Source organism: Schistocerca serialis, chromosome 12 (assembly GCF_023864345.2).
Source record: "Schistocerca serialis cubense isolate TAMUIC-IGC-003099 chromosome 12, iqSchSeri2.2, whole genome shotgun sequence".
Taxonomy (NCBI): domain Eukaryota; kingdom Metazoa; phylum Arthropoda; class Insecta; order Orthoptera; family Acrididae; genus Schistocerca; species Schistocerca serialis.
In genome coordinates, this window is record NC_064649.1 from 87,434,382 (window position 1) to 87,457,472 (window position 23,091).

The 23,091-nt window shown below is 42.4% G+C and overlaps 1 protein-coding gene and 1 pseudogene across 1 annotated transcript in view; both read left to right on the top strand.

The window, feature by feature from the left end:
• The window catches only part of LOC126428137 (uncharacterized), a 744,079-nt gene that overhangs the window by 314,445 nt on the left and 406,543 nt on the right, over positions 1-23,091 (top strand). The window lies entirely within an intron of this gene.
• Positions 6,478-6,595, top strand: LOC126428526 (5S ribosomal RNA; annotated as a pseudogene).

Consider the following 23,091-nt stretch of genomic DNA (forward strand, 5'->3'; position numbering starts at 1 on the left):
GCCTCAACCTGCGATATCCTGTATGATCGATGATCCTGGCGTAGACCGATGGACCAGTAGATTTTCCCATAGATCTATGATAATACGGTATGTAGCTGTCATAATGATTGATACGTATATTATTTTCACTCATGTTTTAGGTTATTATTAATATTACTATCATTGTTATTTAATTATTATATGCTGCTCGTATGTAAAACTTATAATAAATTTAACCTACTGAAGATGTCTGGTTAGATGTCTCAGGTGGCTTAAAGGCCCTACGTGAAATACACGCAGAAATAAGTAAATAACGTGACAGATATTGATACGTCATCAGTCTTCGAGAATCCTTACTTCCACAGAAAGGCGAATAATGCATCCCAAAATTCTGGCTTTGTCCTGCAATAACTTTCTATTCACAGCAAAGGATGAAAAAAAAAAGAAAACACAGCGACAACTAAGAGCTCAAACAAATAAGCAAAAGCCTTTCTTATTTTTATGCTGAGTCCATTCATTCTGTAATTGACAAATTTAAGTAAGAAATGATGCCTGGTACTGGTTAGATTTCAAGCACTGATTCTCTATAGTGGAGAATGGCATGGTTTCTCGAGGAAATGTAGAAAGAGTTCAAGTATAAACCCCTGTGGAGCCCTCTCAGAAACGAGGAGACTTTTCCTCTCCATTTTTTTCACGCGCAGGCAGATCGTCGCTGCTCAGGAGGCGGTGGAGAGCTCTCTCCTCTCCTCTCCTCTTTTCTTTTTTCCGCCCCATCTCCCAACATTTACTGCCGGCGTGGCACGTCCCTTCCCATTCCGCCGCCGCCATCGTGAAACAATTTCCTGTCGCCCTGCAGTCGCCGCCTTCTGTGTCACCGTTCCATTCGGCTGCCTGCTCCCGCTACCAGGCAATACCGACGGTAACAAATCACCGCCTTGTCTACACAGTTTACACTACACTGTGCTCCGGAAATAAGTTACGTAATTTTTTTCCTTTCAGTCTACACTGCCGCCGGAATAGTGTACGTTAAAGCCAGAACCTTTACCAAATCATTACTGGAACTATTAGAATCGTTTCCTACATTAACTTCGTAACCATTGAAACGTCTCTGTGAAGTCGTTTCATAAGACGCTTGTCGAATTCGGTACATGTTATTCATTTTACTACTTGATTTTAGCTCAATTCATGAACTCTTCCAGAAAGACTGAACACTCAAATAAGGCCTATTGAATATTATATGTGTGTTTTAATGTGGGGTTTCCGTTTTGTTTTGTGGGAAACGCTGAGCTGGTCATCTTCTGCTGGGAGCAGGGATGTTGCTTCTTGTTCGAAGGAGAGCACAGGACGACCAACTTCGGTTTCCAACACCTGAACAGAGAGGTTTACCCATGTTAGTCGAAGGCTGTTTTTGTGTGAGAGGTGTGTGACGGTGGGCTACCCCTCTGGTAGTTTACGCTGCACGGGGAGCTGGGTAGTATCGAAAGAGAAAGGGCACTCCTCGGTGAACACTTTGTGAGTACGGATCATAGCTCTTAAGGGCGGTTTCAGGTGATAGGAAGCAGATTCAGTTAGGACTTTCTTATGTTTTGTAGGTCCACGAGACTCAGAGGGCCATAGACATGGGTTCCCAGGTAGATGCCGTGTTTCTTGACTTCCGCAAGGAGTTCGATACAGTTCCCCACAATCGTTTAATGAGCAAAGTAAGAGCATATCGACTATCAGACCAATTGTGTGATTGGATTGAAGAGTTCCTAGATAACAGGACGCAGCATGTCATTCTCAATGGAGAGAAGTCTTCCAAAGTAAGAGTGATTTCAGGTGTGCCGCAGGGGATTGTCATAGGACCGTTGCTATTGACATTATATGTAAATTACCTTGTGGATAAGGACTCGCATTCGGGAGGACGACGGTTCAATCCTGCGTCCGGCCATCCTGATTTAGGTTTTCCGTGGTTTCCCTAAATCACTCCAGGCAAATGCCGGAATGGTTCCTCTGAAAGGGCATGGCCGACTTCCTTCCCCATCCTTCCCTAATCCGATGAGGCCGATGACCACGCTGTCTGGTCTCCTTCCGCAAAACAACCAACCAACCAACCAACCACCTTGTGGATAACATCGGAAGTTCACTGAGGCTTTTTGCAGATGATGCTGTGGTGTATCGAGAGGTTGTAACAATAGAAAATTGTACTGATATGCAGGAAGATCTGCAGCGAATTGACGCATGGTGCATGGAATGGCAAGTGTAGACAAGTGTAATGTGCTGCGAATACATAGAAAGAAAGATCGTTTATCATTTAGCTACAATATAGCAGGTCAGGAACTGGAAGCAGTTAATTCCATAAATTATCTGGGAGTACGCATTAGGAGTGATTTAAAATGTAATGATCATATAAAGTTGATCGTCGGTAAAGCAGATGCCAGACGGAGATTCATTGGAAGAATCCTAAGGAAATGCAAAGGAAGTAGGTTACAGTACGCTTGTTCGCCCACCGCTTCAATACTGCTCTGCAGTGTGGATTCCGTGCCAGATAGGGTTGATAGAAGATATAGAGAAGATCCAACGGAGAGCGGCGCGCTTCGTTACAGGATCATTTATTAATCGCGAAAGCGTTACGGAGGTGATAGATAAACTCCAGTGGAAGACTCTGCACGAGAGACGCTCTGTAGCTCGGTACGGGATTTTGTTGAAGTTTCGAGAACATACCTTCACCGAGGAGTCAAGCAGTATATTGCTCCCTCCTACGTATATCTCGCGAAGAGACCATGAGGATAAAATCAGAGAGATAAGAGCCCACACAGAGGCATACCGACAATCCTTCTTATCCACGAACTATGCGAGACTGGAATAGAAGGGAGAACCGATAGAGGTACTCAAGGTACCCTCCGCCACACACCGTCAAGTGGCTTGCGGAGTATGGATGTAGATGTAGATGTTTAAGTGGTGAAGTACTTAAGAACTTCAGCTTAAATGAAGCATGTGAAGCGAGTTTTTTTTAATGATTTTTTATCTTATATTTTGTGGGTGTTGCTTTTGCCTTTGGGTGTCGATTTTGTGCCACCCGTTTGGTAATAAATGACCCTTCTGGTCCAACACGGCACCGCAATAGGCTTTATTTTAACAGTTTACTTGATTAATGAGCTATAATTTCTGCAAGAATATCTGTTCTTTCGTGCGCTTTCTAAAAAGCAGTACAACAGTTTGATTCGGAATGCACCACGTGCTCTAGTTCGGCCGTTTGCAAGCAGCAGACGCAATTAGTATGTTGAATCACTATCGCACAACCTCGTGCATTAGTTAAACCTCTGTCCAGAGTAGTGCATGCGTAGAACCGTAATGCGAATCTCACTGAGATATTTTTATGGTATGAATGCAAAGGAGACGATAGTATCATTGTCTCCCACCCCCGTTTTCTGTGTTTCTTCTTGTTGTAATTAAATTGTGCTCTGTTACATTCTCACGTAATTCTTACTTAAATATTTCGAGTCAGGCACCAGTTATGTGTAGTTAGAATGTGCAACCAAATACTTAGATACAATAAATAATCTACGTGAAAGGTAAATTCTGTGGTGTCGATCTTACCCACTTACTCAGATTTCCAATCCTGAATTAATCAAGTTGCTTCATGCACGACATGGAGTGCTATTTATCTGGCTACTTAAAGAAGTATGCATACTTGTAATTAAATTATTTAATTATTTAAACTAATAATTTTCCAGCTCGGTTTTTTTTTCTAAATGGTTAGGAAGGGCTTGGGCTGGTGGCGACCCTGAATTTCTGAATTTTTATTATTATTTATGTGAGAGAAGCAGCTTGGTAAAGTATATGGCTCGATGAGGAACGTCGTAAACATAGTAATACGTTACACCATACTTTCAAGATTTTACGTGAATAAAAGTGAAGCACGAGACGATAATTTTGCTCTTTCCCCAATACCTTTTCAGAAGCTCTTTTTTTTGTGAAAAACAAATTGTACCTAGGAAAAAGTTTGTTTTTACACATGTACAACACAAAACATTGACCATTAGCACTGATCATACACAATCCCCTGCACAATTCAGATTTCACGCCATGAAACTGTCTTAGGTAAAAGCAATCAGGCAGCTGTTTGACAATAATGAAATTGTAGCATACCAGCATGAAATCCCACACCTTCTCTGTTGGCACACCAGATGTTACATATTATCATTACAGTCAGTCATTGATCATTTATGCCATTTAACTGAGACCAAAAATAAACTTTAATTGAAATGTGCAGGTGCAGTATTATTCGTGATGAGATATTGTCAGTTATAAAAACAATAGCTACTACTATATTATAAGTGTAATACTGAGAACTACGAGTATTTATGGTGTTAGATTATTCCAAAACACACAGTCTCTCTAACCAAAAATCGTCATTCATTTCATGTATTCTTAATATATTTGTTTTACAGTTTCATTTATAAACATTTAGTCAGTAGCAATATGTCAATGATTTTTTTCTTTTTCTTCTTGCAGGTACGTTTACCACTGGTCATTGCTGTATGGATTTCTGACAAAGACGTTCAAGTGCCAGCTTCGTTTTCTATACGGAAGTGTAAGTTACATATCAAGGATTCATTTTATCAGTAAATGTGAAAAAATATACATTAGTTTTGAGACTAAGAAATTGTGACACACACAACTTACTTACGAAAATGTCTCCACTGACTCATACAGCCATCTGCTGCGTCATTATACGGGGTGTTCAAAAAGTCTTTCCGCAGTGCCGTATGATTGTTAGCCGCGCGTGCCGTAAGCCGCAGTGAATATACCGAAATGGAAACTCGGTGAAATAGAAGTTATTTATTGAATATTCATTTTTACTTACAAATTTTCACATTAAATGTTGAAAGTGCCCTCCCCCCCTCCTGTTGTTAAATACACAACTCAATTCTTCTAATCATGTTTCCAAACACAAGCTGTAACATTTCTTCTGTAACAGAAGCAGTGAAAGTGGATATTGCGGTTCTCAATTCATCGATGGATTTTTGACGGTTTTTATAGACAGTTGCTTTCGCTGCACCCCAGGCAATCGTGTGGGCCAAAGTCCCTGTGAAATTATGCGATCACCAAAAACATCAGCAAGCAGTGACATTGAAACGCGAGCTGTATGCGCGGCTGCACCATCTTGCTGAAAATAACCGTTCAGTATTTCACTTAACACAAGTTCTCCTATGAATGGGTACAGAATATCACTGCAGCATCGTTGTGCGTTTATTGTTTCGTTGAAAAATGTGGGACCCACAATCCGACGTCTAGAAATTGCAATCCAAACTCCTATTTTCACAGAATGAAGTGGTTCCTCATGAATACACAATGGATTTGCAGTACTCCTTATACGAGAATTTTGCGAGTTCGTGTACCCGGATAAATGAAACCACGCTTCATCAGTGTAAAACGGTTCGTTAAGAATATCCCTTCCATTTTGTTGAACGAAATTTTTGAACCATTGACAATAATGCAGTCTCATGCATGATCAGTATTCTTCAGTTCTTGCACGACTGTCACTTTGAATGGGAAAAGTTATATTTACACAGCTGTGTGGACCGTTCCGACACTAACACCGATTTCCTGGGCGAGTTTTCTTACTGACGTGTTCGGACTCACCGACATTTTATCGGAAATATCGAGTAGTTTATCCTCAGACAAAACGCTGGGACGACCACTTCTCGCTGCATCTGTCACTGAACCCGTACTTTGAAATTTGTCAATCAAATCTCGCACAGTATCGCTATGTGGGAGTGTTGTCTCCGGGAAAACTGAATTAAATGCTTGACGAACTGAAACTGTGTTTTACCGGCAGCTTTGAACACTTGTTCGACTAAAACACACGTTCGTCAATGCTTAGCATTTTAATAGTGACAAAAACGAAACAACTAAACATAAACGTCCACATCAACACGTAATGACACACACCAACGATACTACTGACGCTGGCTGAGATAAACGAAACAGTGGAATGTTGGGAGAGTCCACTTGAAGGGAAGTAACCCAGGCAGGCGAAGAATGATACGGCACTGCGGAGAGACTTTTTGAACACCCCTGTGTTTATGTAAATCAGAACAGAGGATGAGAGGTCTGTTTAATTAAGTTACTTGAGAAGAGGAAGTAGGCCTCTTTAATTCAATGGCATGTCATGAGATCATGAATAAAACTTACTTTATAATGTTAAACGTTCAGTCATATAATATAGCTAATAGTAAATATACTAGCTTATGTCAGAGACATATACCAGTTGCCGTTAACTTGGTTCATGATACTAAATTATCAAACCGTATTCTGGTTGGGGTTTTGATGCCTTTCTCAAATTTTAGCAGGTGAATTCCATAAGTGAATCTGCATCGCACATCGTGAATCAGGTTTCTTCCATTGCTAAAACCCCCACAAAGCGTTGCAGTATCCTTTGCCTGTCTAACAACTCAGTAATTTGAAAAACAGGACGGACATCAATTTTTAACTGATCTTTTGCACTCAAGTGCCAACGGCCTTGCCGCAGTGGTAACAGCGGGTCCCGTCAGATCGCCGAAGTTAAGCGCTGTCGGGCTGGGCTAGCACTTGGATGGGTGACCATCCGGTCTGCCGAGCGCTGTTGGCAAGCGAGGTGCACTCAGCCCTTGTGAGGCAAACTGAGGAGTTGCTCGATGGAGAAGTAGCGTCTACGGTTTCGTAAACTGATCTGTCTGAGTCAACTGTAGTTGACATTTTTGTATTTTAAGTTGCTGTTCAGTATTCATACACTAACATCCCAAAGGTCTACATAGCAGTCGACTGTAAGAAACTAACTCCCAGTATGTTTTCGCTCTCGTTGTTATTGCTCGCGTAACAACTAATATATTGATAAATGGATGAGATAAAATATGTTGCTACGAAAAGAGACCTGAAACACTTTTTAGGGATGCTGTGCTGTGACTTTCTTTAGATCATTAATTTTGAACAAAACAAAGTATATTATGTTCTAATTATTCTGGATCTGGCTTTCTATAAAGGGAACATTGTTTCATTACCGTAACTCGCTATAATGTTCAACATATCTTTCTTACTTTACAGCTATTGAAAAGGTTACTGAAAATTATTTCGTTATCAATACTGATGTTACAGTACGCAATGTTTGTTCAACATCAAAATTTTGCAGTGGATTTTTGTTAACATTAAAACATCAATAAGTATCACGATTAACACAGAACATGAGACTATTATCAGAGAAAAAATATTTTTACTATAATGTTTGCCAGACCAGAACTACGCACAGCAAGATTTCTTATATGCCATGAGGATAAATTATCTTTTTGCACTGTTAATAATATAACATCATCCGCAGCCAGCGTCCACCTGTAAAACACTTCATAAAATCTGCTGCTCTGCCCTGCAATCCCGAAAGCTGAAAGAAATAATTTTAGTTCACTGTTACCTGTCTTCTTTGGTTTCATTTAATGCAGTTTGAATGCTCCGCGGCAGCGGCTCGTTCGTTCGTAGCGCAGCTCTGCACCACGAATAGTATTTAAATAGCTGAAATTGTCTTAAAAGGATGGTATAAGATACCAGGCAACCTTATTACATATCACAATGCAAGTTTTCATTAAGAAACTCTATCCAAAACGTTTAGACAGATTAAATTCTTACACACCTTTACAAATCAATTCCTAATGGCGTCCTTCTCCCAATCTTGACAAAAGAATGGTACACAAGCATACAAAATAGCGTCACAGGCTCTTCCTACTCACGTAACTCCAAAAAGACAGAGAGATTAATGCTCGGTCATTACTATTTGTACTCGGTTTGATATATTTACATCTTTGTTTGATATTTAATAAGTATCGTCTGTAGCGGTTTCTGTACTCACCGACACAGATATTATCTTTAACAAATCTGTACATAATTCTATACAAGTATAAAACATGATACACAATGGTTTCTCTTTATTAAATAAAGTTCACAGAATCATTGTCCATGCAGAAATAAAATTATAATCATCCAGTTCAATTTTTTTCCTTTCTTGTACCACACATGTGTTTTGCCAGGAGACGTTACAATGTGTAATTCCCTAATGCTATGGATCTTCCATTTGATAATTTTTCCATTCCTGAAAGTGTATGAAAAAAGGTTTCAAATGATACATAAGTTATTTAAACACTTAATTTCGTTTGTAAACATTTGTCGCAATTGACAACCTTTGCTGTACACAGCAGTAAGGGACAGCGAGGATTATTACATGTAAAACGTGGAAAGTGTTGCGTTTTATTCATATTAATCGGTAGTTCCACTATAAACTGAGAAATGGCAACTTTATCTCAAATTTCAGATTCTCGTTAGTGCCAATTTTGTCAGGACATGTGCACAGTAGTAAGAGCAGAAGCATGGCTGCCAATACTAGTGAAGCCTGTGGTGTTTATAACAGGAAAAACCTTTCTGGGGGGCGATCTGTACGAATGTGAGGACGATGATAGCAACTGTGACTCGGAGAAAGATCTTCAGTATGTTCCTGAACGGAAACAAACTTCAAAAGTTGTTGTTCATCTACATCTACATGGTTACTCTGCAAATCACGTTTAACTGCCTGGCGGAGGGTTCATCGAACCACCTTCACAATTCTCTGTTACTCCAATCTCGTATCGCGCGCGGAAAGAATTAACACCTATATCTTTCCGTACGAGCTCTGATTACCCATATTTTATCGTGGTGATCTTTCTCCCTATGTAGGTCGGTATCAACAAAATATTTTCGCTTTCGGACGAGAAAGTTGGTGACTGGAATATCGTGAGGAGATTCCGACGCAACGAAAAACGCCTTTCTTTTAATGATGTCGAGCCCAAATCCTGTATCGTTTCTGTGACGCTCTGTCCCATATTTCGCGATAATACAAAATGTGCTGCCCTTCTTTGAAATTCTTAGATGTACTCCGTCAATTCCATCTGGTAAGGATCCCACATCGCACAGCAGTATTCTAAAAGAGGACGGACAAGCGTAGTGTAGGCAGTCTCCTTAGTACGCCTGTTACATTTTCTAAGTGTCCTGTCAATAAAACGCAGTCTTTGGTTAGCCTTCCCCATAACATTTTCTGTGTGTTCCTTCCAATGTAAGTTGTTTGTAATTGTAATTCCTAGGTATTTAGTTGAATTTACGGCTTTTAGATCTGACTGATTTATCGTGTAACCAAAGTTTAACGGATTCCTTTTAGTACTCATGTGGATGACCTCACAATTTTCGTTATTTAGTGTCAATTGCCAATTTTCGCACCATTCAGATATTTTTTCTAAATTGTTTTGCAATTTGTTTTGATCTTCTCTTGACTTTATTACTCGATAAACGACAGCCTCACCTACAAACAACCTAAGACGGCTGCTCAGATTGTCTCCCAAATGTTTTTGTCGATAAGGGCCTATAACACTACCTTGGGGAACGCCAGAAATCACTTCTGTTTTACTCCGCTTTCCGTCAGTTACTAAGAACTGTGATCTCTCTGACAGTAAATCAGAAATCCTGTCACATAACTGAGATGATATTTGATAAGCACGCGATTTCATTACGAGCCGCTTGTGTGGTGCAGTGTCAAAAGCCTTCCGAAAATCCAGAAATACGAATCAATGTGAAACCCCTTGTCAATAGCACTCAACACTTCATGCGAATAAGGAGCTAGTTGTGTTTCACAAGAACGATGTTTTCTAAATCCATGTTGACCGTTTTTTGAAGTTTGACTTCGCTTTTTCCCAGTGCCGCCAAATGCTGCACTTTCATCCCTTTCACTGTCGTAGTCTTTATTTTCTAGCACTGGTTTCTTTACTGCAACTTTGACACACAAATTGGCAACATTTTCAGCTGCAGATCCTAATACATGATTGTAATTGCTAAATTTTGATAGGTGAGGAGGCAGGTTCAATACCCTAGGTAGCAATTCTCAGCTGCCTTTCTCTTTCGAGTGGAGCCTAGGCCATATACAAGACCAAAATTGGAGCTATACAATTTGCTGTTATTATCAGTAATCCAATGACATGAAGAAAAATAAAACATATTTACAATATTTACAAATTAACTGTAGCTCTGTAGTTTTTCCTCTATGTTCGTTTATTTCTAATCTCATACCTTCGCTCTTATATTGTCTGCACAAAACAGGAAGTAACTCAGCAATCAGTTGCAACTCAATCTATATTTTATTGCAGATCTACATTTCAGTTGCAGAAAAGCTATCATCAGTGCATTTGACATGAGTCATGTACACTCAAAAGGTTTATAACTGCACATATTTTAACACGACCTTAGCTTGTACATAGCTTAATTAAGTTTTCCCAATACCTCGTACTCCAATACAACGAATACGATACAAATATCAATTATTTCGTATTCTTAATTGCCCTTACTTTTAGTGTTACATTTATTCTTTGCATCGTCCGGTTTCTTTTGGGAAGAATTTTCTTTGGGTGTAGCATGGGCTGTTGAGGTTAGGAGGCAATGATGTCGTAAATAGGCCGTTTAGGTTTTTATATTGGTAACGCCACGTAGCGCTCTCTATGGGAATCACTGGCTGTGCTGTGTGCAGTCTGTGGCTGGTTTGCATTGTTGTCTGCCACTGTAGTGTTAGGCAGCTGGATATTAACAGCGCGTAGCGTTGCGCAGTTGGAGGTGAGCCGCCAGCAGTGGTGGATGTGGGGAAGTGAGATGGCGGATTTTTGAGAGCGGATGATCTATACGTGTGTCCATCAGAAACAGTACATTTGTATGAATGGATGTCATGGACTGCTATATATATTATGACTTTTGAACACTATTAAGTAAATACATTGATTGTTCTCTATCAAAATCTTTCATTTGCTAACTATGCCTGTCAGTAGTTAGTGCCTTCAGTAGTTTGAATCATTTATTTAGTTGGCAGTAGTGGCGCTCGCTGTATTGCAGTAGTTCGAATAACGAAGATTGTTGTGAGGTAAGTGATTTGTGAAAGGTATAGGTTAATGTTAGTCAGGGCCATTCTTTTGTAGGGATTATTGAAAGACAGATTGCGTTGCGCTAAAAATATTGCATGTTAGTTTAGTGTTGATCAGAATAAGTAAAGATAGAAATGTCTGAGTACGTTCCGTTTTGCTCAGCTGTTTGAAAATCAAATAATGTAAGGGATTTATCAGCACAGTAACTCAATAATTTTTCTAAGGGGATGTTTCAATGTTAACCAGGGATACATTGAACGTCCGTGTTCATCAGGTACATTTTAGTGATGTGAAATAAAGTATGTGTTGTGGCTAACCTGTGATGGTTCAATATATATCGCTGGTGTGATTGTCGATTGTTTCATGTTCATTTACTCTGTCGTTATCTCGAAAATATTCGTAATTAATTCTGTTTCTTGAGTCTCTGTTTCGTTGAAGTATAATAATGAGTAAAAGTAAAGTTATTAGAAATCCTCTGAAGGCTTTTAAGAAAAGGAGAAATGTTGGAAAGCCAAAGGTATGTGTTATTACTGTAAACAATAGAGACGATAACCAAGTGAGTGAACCTAACCTCTCAAGTACACCTGCCCATAGCAGTGAAAGTGGAAAAGAAAATACTTCACAGAAGAAGCTTGGTTCAATGAGTGAAAACTATGAATGTTTTATGGGCGAATCGGATGTGAATGAAATATTTGATATGTCGGTTCTCAAAGGAATTTTTTCAAAGTGTGTAAGATGTATTCATTGTAGTGAAGTTGGTCTGGAGCTCTCCATGATAAAGCACGTAGGACCTGCTAGTGAAATACAACTGAAATGTGATAAGTGTTCATACATGACCACCATTTGGAACAGTGTTGCAGTAACTGCAACTGAAGAAAATGGTAGCAAAATCTACCAACACAACAACGAGCGATGCTTGCTTTAGACAAGGAACGCCTTCGGGCTGCAGACAGGGCTGTAAAGAGTCTAGAAATACAAGCAAGAGTAAACAGGAGGAGGAACAAGAGGAAGCTGGAGGAGGAGTTTGCAGAGGATGAAGATAATCCATCCCATGGACCTGGAATGCACTAAAAAGTTAATCCTATCATTGTCGCTCGATTCCCAAAACTTTTATTTTCTCATACTAATTACATGTTTTCTAAGGATCTTCCAAACATATTTGTTTCAAACTTTCAGTAAATGTTACACAGTACCTTCTGCATAATTTAACACAGCCTTTTTCCAAAAAACTGTATATTTTTGAATATATAAATAAAAAATTGCAAAAAAATGTTGTGAATTTTCGTTACAATTGAAAAAAAATAATCTTTAATAACTGAACTAAAATTTTGTAAAATCCCTGTGTTAAGTTGTAGCCCATATTCCAATAAATAATCTGTAAAAAGTTCAACTTCCTACCTCAAATACTTTGTGAGGAAAGATGTAATTTATAAGCGTTATTTTAACATTGCAAGTATAGGGCGTTCCGGAGCCCCTCAAATTGGTGTTGAAAAAGAAGTATAAACGAAAACCGGTTGTTTCAGTGATAACCGCCGTCCCTAATGAGTGGCTGGACCACAGTCGTTTCCGATCCACAGGTGGGCGCTCGCAACGAGGGCATCGTTCTCTGCAGACACAGGGGAGAGAGAGAAAGAGAGAGAGAGAGAACAACCCATTCGGCGACGTCCCACGTCCCACGCGGCTCCTGGTGGCTGGCTAGAACACCGGGAAGTGAGCCAGGGGTCGATCACTGCTGCGTGGGCAGGATTGTGCTTGAGGAGGGCCAATGAGAGGCCGGTCCGGGATGTGGGCGGTGGGGGGGAGGGGGGGAGGGAGGCCTTTGTTGGCAGACAATGGCGGCCGGATTAACTGCGAAAGGCGGGCACCGGCGCTTCCTATCCGTCTATGGGGGGGGGGGGGGGGGGAGGCGATGCCAACAAAGGCCCGTTACCGACGCCTCAGCTCCAGCCACCAGTAGGCTGTGTAGGCTGGACTCTCACCGAGAAAGGGAAAAGCGGGTGGCCCGAAGCTGTAGCCGGCTCCAACAGCTGGATCCCGCACTACAGTTCAGACTTTATCCAGCAAGAGTAGGCCGTATAGCTATCTACATCCATGTTGCGCAAGCCACCTGACGATGTGTGGCGGAGGGTACCTTGAGTACCTCTGTCGGTTCTCCCTTCTATTCCAGTCTCCTATTGTTCGTGAAAAGAAGGATTGTCGGTATGCCTCTGTGTGGGCTCTAATCTCTCATCCTCATGGTCTCTTTGCGAGATACACGTAGGAGGGAGCAATATACCGCTTGACTCCTCGGTGAAGGTATGTTCTCCAAACTTCAACAAAAACCCGTACCGAGCCACTGAGCGTCTCTCTTGCAGAGTCCTCCACTGGAGTTTATCTATCATCTCCGTAACGCTTTCGCGATTACTAAATGATCCTGTAACGAAGCACGCTGCTCTCCGTTGGATCTTCTCTATCTCTTCTATCAACCCTATCTGGTACGGATCCCACACTGCTGAGCAGTATTCAAACAGTGGCCGAACAAGTGTACTGTAACCTACTTCCTTTGTTTTCGGATTGCATTTCCTTAGGATTCCTCCAATGAATCTGTTTGTCATCTGCTTTACCGACGATCAGCTTTATATGGTTATTCCATTTTAAATCACTCTTAATGCGTACTCCCAGATAATTTATGGAATGAACTGCTTCCAGTTGCTGACCCGCTATATTGTAGTTAAATTATATGGGATCTTTCTTTCTATGTATTTATGCAGCAGTATGAGATAGAGTGTACTGACAAATGGAGTAAAATGGTGTAGCAAAATCTTGCATCCAAGAGATGATTGCAGAAGGCGGTTTAACACCCAAAGATAAACAGACTAGTGTGGGGTTTCCTGAAAAACGTATGTCATGGGCTTCAAAGCGGGATAAAGTGATCTTCAGTGATGAGCAGTAGGTTTAATTTAGAACGGACGGATGGCTATCGATATCATTCCCATGATATACGAATAGAGCATAAAGTAAGAAAGAGCAGAAATTTTGGTGGTGGAAGTGTTAAGATTTGGACACCCTTCTACTCTAAAGGCGAAGGTAAAGGTAAATCACGCACTGCTTCACTGAACACACATACTGAGATACTAGGGAAACAATTGATTAAAGTGTACAAGGATCCGTCATAATACATATCAGTAAAGCGAATGTCGCAATAGACTAATTTGAGATAGGTCGGTTGAATGGGAATGCAAAACTGCACTTTAAAAACCATTTTGTGTGTAACGGGAAACAAACCAACGCTGCTGCCTTCATCAGAACGGGACTTCTTTCCTTCCATCGCGTCCTTGAGTGGTCCAAACGTATGGAAATCACATTGGGCAAGGTCTGGTGAGTATGGTGGATGAGGAACACACTCAAAATGCAGGTCTGTGATTGTTGCAACTGTTGTACGGGCAGTGTGGGGCCTTGCATTGTCATGTTGCAAAAGGACACCTGCTGACAGCAATCCACGTCGCTTTGATTTGATTGCAGGCCGTAAACGATTTTTTTAGGAGATTTGTGTATGATTCACTGGTGACAGTGGTCCCTTTAGTCATGTAATGCTCCAAAATGACGCCTTTTTCGTCCCAAAAGAGAGTCGGCATAACCTTCCCTGCTGATGGTTCTGTTCGAAACTTCTTTGGTTTTGGTGATGAGGAATGGCGCAATTCCTTGCTCGCTCTCTTCGTTTCCGGTTGGTGGAAGTGAATCCAGGTTTCGTCCCCAGTAACGATTCTTGCAAGGAAGCCATCACCTTCTCGTTCACAGCGCCGAAGTAGTTCTTCACAAGCATCAACACGTCGTTCTCTCATTTCAGGAGTCAGCTGCCGTGGCACCCATCTTGCAGACACTTTGTGAAACTGGAGCACATTATGCACAATGTGGTGCGCTGACCCATGACTAATCTGTAAAGACGCTGCAGTGTCATTCAGTGTCACTCGGCGATTTTCCTTCACTATGGCTTCAACTGCTGCAATGTTCTGTGGAGTCACAACTCGTTGTGCCTGACCCGGACGAGGAGTATCTTCCGCTGAAGTCACACCATTTGCGAACTTCCTGCTCCATTCGTAGACTGAACCTTCATTCGTCGATGTATTTCAATAGGTTTCACACCTTCACAACACACAAACCGAATAACAGAACGCTGTTCTTCCCTGTTGCAAGTCGCTAGTGGGGCGGCCATCTTTATACTGTGTGCGGGTAGCATTCCTTTCACGCTAGGTGGGGAGAGCCCTACGTCAACGTGACGTAGGCACGCGTCATCGTGAGTTTCACGAGTTGTCCTATCGACTGTTGTGTGCATTCTGTATGCATCGACTGTTGTGTGCGTCTTCAATCTGCACTGTTCATTGTTCTTAGTTGATTTACAACATGAAGGCAAAATTAAATCGACCTAGATGGTTTAATATTTCCAGCAACATTCGGAATTACTTCGAACTTCAGTTTCTCAGCTTAACGTTTCCGCCCACATGAATTATGTACAGTTCATTGGCTTTTATAAAAATACGAAACACTTTAATTTCTCCCTATTTCACGTTTTTATCCACATGATTTATGCACGATTAATAGGACTAAAAAATGCCTAGACACTTTCGTTATGGTTATGATTCCTTCATTCAGATATTCGTTATGTTCACGATACACACAATAACATCTCACATTATTTGGATTGCAGCTTAATAATTAATTATTTCATGTTTCTATCCACAGGATTTAGACACGATTCACCGGATTCTTAAAAAAAATTCAGGCTAGAAAAATAACAAGACACTTTCGTTATGGTTATGATTCCTTCATTCAGATATTCGTTATGTACATGAAACACACAATAATATCCCACATTCTTTGGATTGCAGCTTAATAATCAGTTATTTCACGTTTCTATCCACACGATTTATGCACGATTCATCGGATTCAAAAAAAAAATTGACTAAAAGCTTTTTTTTTTTACTTTCGTTATGGTTCCTCTGTTCAGACATTCATTATGTTCCTGAAACACACAATACCATCCCAAATTGTTGGGATTACAGCTTAATAGTTAATTCAACTGGGATAGGCGTAACAGATAACTCCTGTCACCTCGTTTGTACACATGTATTTACATTTAGCTTTGACGTTGTCGGTACAACCGCAAAGATCGATTTACGCACTCGTGTAGTCCATTTAGGTTATTTACGTCACGATGACGTAGTGTTACGTCACTATGAAGTAGGGTTCTCCTCACCTAGCGTGAGATGAACGTTACCCTGTGTGTGCATCTGCACTATGCTGCCACCTACAGGCCATTCTGCACGGCGTTAGTAGCACGCTTACCAACTTATAAGATGACTGCGAGAAATTTCGAATTGTTATTACAAATTTAAGGTTTTCATTTGACCCACCCTCGTACATACCCTGTTGTGCCAGGGAAAAGAAGGGAACCAGCGGAGAAATGTTCTTCGGAGCACAAAAAGGCGAATTTGCTTCTGTTTAAAATACTTAGGCTAAAAAGTGGGGTACCAGCTGCCTCGTTCTACGCTCCTCAGCACATCGTTAAAAATTTTCCCAAAATATTGTCGTGCGAACATATTCATTATTTTTTAATACCGAGAGAGGAGACAGGGGGCTGTGGCAAATAGGTGGAAAAGTAACAAATACTGGAAGATAGTGTGTGTGTGTGTGTGTGTGTGTGTGTGTGTGTGTGTGTGTGTGAGAGAGAGAGAGAGAGAGAGAGAGAGAGAGAGAGAGAGAGAGAGAGTTGATATTGACAGAACAATGCTAGGAAAAGAGTGAAGAACACACAGTGCCAAAGAGACGGGAATAAAGAGGAGGGGGAAGTGAAAGTAGGTTAGAGCCAGTGATAACGAGAGACAGTCTATGACAGTGACAGCGCAGGAGAGAGAGAGAGAGAGAGAGAGAGAGAGAGAGAGAGAGAGAGAGAGAGAGACGGGAATAAAGAGGAGGAGGAAGTGAAAGTAGGTTAGAGCCAGTGATAACGAGAGACAGTCTATGACAGTGACAGCGCAGGAGAGAGAGAGAGAGAGAGAGAGAGAGAGAGAGAGAGAGAGAGAGAGAGAGAGAGAGAGAGAGAGAGAAAGACAGTTGATATTGACAGAACAATGCTAGGAAAAGAGTGAAGAACACAGTGCCAAAGAGACGGGAATAAAGAGGAGGAGGAAGTGAAAGTAGGTTAGAGCCAGTGATAACGAGAGACAGTCTATGACAGTGACAGCGCAGGAGAGAGAGAGAGAGAGAGAGAGAGAGAGAGAGAGAGAGAGAGAGAGAGAGAGAGATAGAGAGAAAACAGCAGTGGGAAGGAATGAGTGATTGAGAGAACGAAGAGGACTGCGGCTGTGAGACAGGAGAAATCGACAGTGTGTCACAAAGTGAGTGAGAAAGTGGATGGTAATGAGCGACTTTACAACGATGGAGTAGTGGGTGTGAGTGAATTACAGCGAGGGGAGCTTCTGGGAGTGAGATGTGAGCTGCACTTTAAAAAAAAAAATGCCAACATGTACCTATGCCAAAATTGTTGGGAAAATTTTTAAAGTTGCTGAGGAAGGTAGAACGAGGCAGCTGGCATCCCATTCCTCAGTCAGGGTCTTTTAAATCAAACAGAAGCTTTTTTTTGAGCATTTACTTGCTGGTACGGAAGTACACGAAAATCAGATCAATGGATGTTGGTACACTTTTTATAAAGTTCATGGCTATTTGGTACATGCTGAACTCGCCTGACAGAAAAAATTAATCTGTGCTCCTTTGCCATGTGAATCTATTTTTATTTTTCATAGCGTAGAGGCGTGCATGTGTACGCCTCTGTGGGTGAAAAGTAGCCGCCCGCGTTAAATAAATATTCAGCGAGAATTCAAATAAGAGCATGCATATGAATGCTCGCGTCTCTCGCTGCTAGCTGCCCATCAAAGCGAACACACAGCAGCTGCGGCGCTTCCCACACGGCCGCTGGTTGCCTCGCTCGTGCAGAATTCCCCAGAAGCACTCTGCCGAGCTAATGCCGCAGAAATCGTGTCTCGCTGCTGGTCTCTCGTCTCATAGCGCTTCTCCAGGAGACGTTGCAATACTTCACTTCATCTGGGTTTACTGAGTTTTCACTCCGTTTCCTCCTCCCCCCCCCCCCATCCCTCCCTCTCTCACTCTCTCTCTCTCTCTCTCTCTCTCTCTCTCTCTCACACACACACACACACACACACACACACACACACACACACACACACACACTCCTCTGAAGACACATTCTACATTTTCGAGACTTGTGGTGGTTGTGGTCTTCAGTCCAAAACTGGTCTCGTGCAACAATATAATGCTAATCTATTCTGTACAAACCATCATCTCTGCATAACACTGCAACCTACACTACTGGCCACACTAATTGCTACACCAAGAAGAAATGCAGATGATAAACGGGTATTTATTTATTTATTTATATTTCCGTGGGACCAAATTAAGGAGAAGTCTCCATGGTCATGGAACGAGTCAATACATGGAATTATAACACGATAGTAGAAACAGATAAAATGAAATATAAAAAAAACATATTCTGCCGATAAGTCTTTAGTTTAAATAAAGAAAATCAACAATGTAACACTGGAATTTGCTTAATTTTTTAGCTCTTCCAGGAGCTCCTCGGCAGAATGGAAGGAGTGACCCATAAGGAAACTCTTCTGTTAAGACTTAAAAGAGTTTGGGCTACTGCTACGATTTTTGAGTTCTTGTGGTAGCTTATTGAAAATGGATGCAACAGAATACTGCACTCCTTTCTGCACAAGAGTCAAGGAAGTGCATTCCACATGCATATTTGATTTCTCCCTAGTATAAACTGAGTGAAAGCTGCTAACTCTTGGGAATAGGCTAATATTGCTAACAGCAAACGACATTAAAGAAAATATATACTGTGAGGGCAATGTCAGAATTCCCAGACTATTGAATAGGGGTAGACAAGAGGTTCTCGAACTTACACCACATATAGCTCGAACAGCCCGTTTTTGTTTTCGTCTTGAACTGTCACTTATTTCAGATACTGTTCTAATGGTAAATAAAGCAGCGTTTAGTTTCTGAACAAGATCCTGGACGTGGGCTTTCCACAACAGCTTACTATCTATACCAACGCCTAGGAACTTGAACTGTTCCATCACGCTTATAATATGCCCATTCTGTCTGATCAAAATATCGGTTCTTTTTGAATTGTGAGTTAGAAACTGTAAAAACTGAGTCTTACTGTGAGTTAGCATCAATTGGACAAATATATTATACTACAACTGACATGCGATAACATTTTCACTCAATTTGAGTGCATAGATCATGAGAAATCAGTACCCAGAACAACCACCTCTGGCCGTAATAACGGCCAAGATACGCCTCGGCATTGAGTCAGAGCTTGGATGGCGTGTACAGGTACAGCTGCCCAGGCAGCTTCAACACTATACCACAGTTCATCAAGAGTAGAGACTGGCGTATTGTGACGAGCCAGTTGCTCGGTCACCATTGACCAGACGTTTTCAATTGGTGATAGATCTGGAGAATGTGCTGGCCAGGGCAGCAGTCGAACATTTTCTGTATCCAGAAAGGCCCGTACATGCGGTCGTGCATTATCCTGCTGAAATGTAGGGTTTCGCAGGGATCGAATGAAGGGTAGAGCAACAGGTCGTGACAAAACTGAAATGTAACGTCCACTGTTCAAAGTGCCGTCAATGCGAACAAGAGGTGACCGAGACGTGTAACCAATGGCACCCTATACCATCACGCAAGGTGATACGCCAGTATGGCGATGACGAATACACGCTTCCACCGCGATGTCGCCAAACACGGATGCGACCATCATGATGCTATAAACAGAACCCTGATTCATCCGAAAAAATGACGTTTTGCCATTCGTGCACCCAGGCTCGTCGTCCAGTACACCATCGCAGGCGCTCCTGTCTATGATGCAGCGTCAAGGGCAATCGCAGCCACGGTCTCCGAGCTGACAGTCCATGCTGCTGCAAACGTCGTCGAACTGTTCGTGCAGATGGTTGTTGTTTCGCAAACGTCCCCATCTCTTGACTCAGGGATCGAGACGTGGCTGCACGATCCTTTACAGCCATGCAGATAAGATGCCTGTAATCTCGCCTGCTAGTGATACGACGACGTTGGGATCCAGCACGGCGTTCCGTATTACCCTCCTGAACCCACCGATTCCAATTCTGCTAACAGTCACTGGATCTCGACCAACGCGAGCAGCAATGTCGCAATCGCGATAGGCTACAATCTGACCATTAACAAAAGTCGGAAACGTGATGGTACGCATTTCTCCTCCTTATACGAGGCATTAGAACAACGTTTCACCAGGCAACGTCGGTCAAGTGCTGTTTGTGTATGAGAAATCGGTTGGAAACTTTGCTCATGTCAGCACGTTGTAAGTGTCGCCACCTGCGCCAACCTTGTGTGAATGCTCTGTAAAGCTAATCATTTGCATATCACAGCATCTTCTTCCTTTCGGTTAATTTTCGCGTACGTAGCAGATCTTCGTGGTGTAGCAATTTTAATGGCCAATAGAGTATTTCAGTGTGCTATTAGATTTGCTACCAGAAGGCTCTAACAAAACGTGTTACGGAGATGCTTCGGGAAATCAAATGGGAATCCCTGGAGGATAGCCGACGTTCTTTTTGAGAAATGCTACTGAGAACATTTAGAGAAAATTTGAAAGTGACTGCGGAACGATTGTACTGCCGAATCATATTGACCGTCGCTTTTCCGTAACTCTATTTGCGAATGGACAAGGAAAGGAAATGACAAGTAGTGGTTCAGCGTACGCACCGCTATGCACCTTTCGGTGGCTTCCGGAGTATCTACGAGCCCTTTTGCACACGATCACCGAATCTGTTATTGAGAAGCGTACGAACACTTCGACTGAAATGCGTAGTGGCTGCAATGGATTGCGAAGGCTCGCCCCGTTAGGCGGGCCAGCTATCGCTGATAGTGATGCTCCGCGCGGCCGCTGTCAGCAGATTGCATGAGCCGCCGCTAACCAGCGCCGCTGATTGGCCCCTGCCCTGCTGATGGAAATGTCCGGAACGCAGACCGCTGGAAAATCGTTGCGCCCGTTAGGGCGGCCGGCGTGCGTGATGGGGTCCGATGCGATGCGACGCCAGGCATATGCTCGTCCCACACACCGCAGACAGGGTCAACCACAGCGAGATGGAACAAGCTCTGTCTATACAAGGGGACGTGCCGCCTTTCTGTAATAAGCCACTCGCAGCCGTCTGCAGTTGCTTATAAACACACACACACACACACACACACACACACACACACACACACACACACATAGGGTGTTTGCAGTTGCTTACACACACACACACACACACACACACACACATACACACACACACACACACACACACACACACACACACACACACACACACACACACACACACATACAGGGTGTTACAAAAAGGTACGGCCAACCTTTCAGGAAACATTCCTCACACACAAAGAGAGCAAATATGTTATGTGGACATGTGTCCGGAAACGCCTACTTTCCGTGTTAGAGCCCATTTTACTACTTCTCTTCAAATCACGTTAATCATGGAATGGAAACACACAGCAACAGAAAGTACCAGCGTGACTTCAAACACTTTGTTACAGGAAATGTTCAAAATGTCCTCCGTTAGCGAGGATACATGTATCCACCCTCCGTCGCATGGAATCCCTGATGCGCTGATCCAGCCCTGGAGAATGTATCACAGCCGTCCACAATACGAGCACGAAGAGTCTCTACATTTGGTACCGGGGTTGGTAAGACAAGAGCTTTCAAATGCCCCCATAAATGAAAGCCAAGAGGGTTGAGGTCAGTAGAGCGTGGAGGCCATGGAATTGGTCCTCGTAGAGGCGGACCAATCCATCGGTCACCGAATCTATTGTTGAGAAGCGCACGAACACTTCGACTGAAACGTGCAGGAGCTCCATCGTGCATGAACCACATGTTGTGTCGTACTTGTAAAGGCACATGTTCTAGCAGCACAAGTAGAGTATCCCGTATGAAATCATGATAACGTGCTCCATTGAGCGTAGGTGGAAGAACATGGGGTCCAATCGAGACATCACCAACAATGCCTGCCCAAACGTTCACAGAAAATCTGTGTTGATGACGTGATTGCTCAATTGCATGCCGATTCTCGTCAGCCCACACATGTTGATTATGAAAATTTACTATTTGATCACGTTGGAATGAAGCCTCATCCGTAAAGAGAACATTTGCACTGAAATGAGGATTGACACATTGTTGGATGAACCATTCGCAGAAGTGTACCCGTGGAGGCCAATCAGCTGCTGATAGTACCTGCACACGCTGTACATGGTTCGGAAACAACTGGTTCTCCCGTAGCACTCTCCAAATAGTGACGTGGTCAGCGTTACCTTCTACAGGAGCAACTTCTCTGACGCTCACATTAGGGTTATCGTCAACTGCACGAAGAATTGCCTCGTCCATTGCAGGTCTCCTCGTCGTTCTAGGTCTTCCCCAGTCGCGAGTCATAGGCTGGAATGTTCCGTGCTCCCTAAGACGCCGATCAATTGCTTCGAATGTCTGGCTGCCGGGACACCTTCGTTTTGGAAATCTGTCTCGATACAAACGTACCGCGCCACGGCTATTGCCCCGTGCGAATCCATACAACAAATGGGCATCTGCCAACTCCGCATTTCTAAACATTGCACTGACTGCAAAACGACGTTCGTGATGAACACTAACCTGTTTATGCTACGTACTGATTTGCTTGATGATAGTACTGTAGAGCAATGAGTCGCATGTCAACACAAGCACCGAAGTCAACATTACCTTCCTTCAATTGGGCCAACTGGCGGTGAATCGAGGAAGTACAGTACATACCGACGAAACTAAAATGAGCTCTAACATGGAAATAAAGCATTTCCGGACACATGTCCACATAACATCTTTTCTTTATTTGTGTGTGAGGAATGTTTCCTGAAAGTTTGGCCGTACCTATATATATATATCGTGGTCCATTGATAGTGACCGGGCCAAATATCTCATCAAATCAAACGAAAAAACTACAAGGAACGAAACTCGTCTAGCTTGAAGGTGGAAACCAGATGGCGCTATATTTGGCCCGCTAGATGGCGCTGCCACAGGTCAAACGGATATCAACTCCGTTTTTCTAAAGAGGAACCA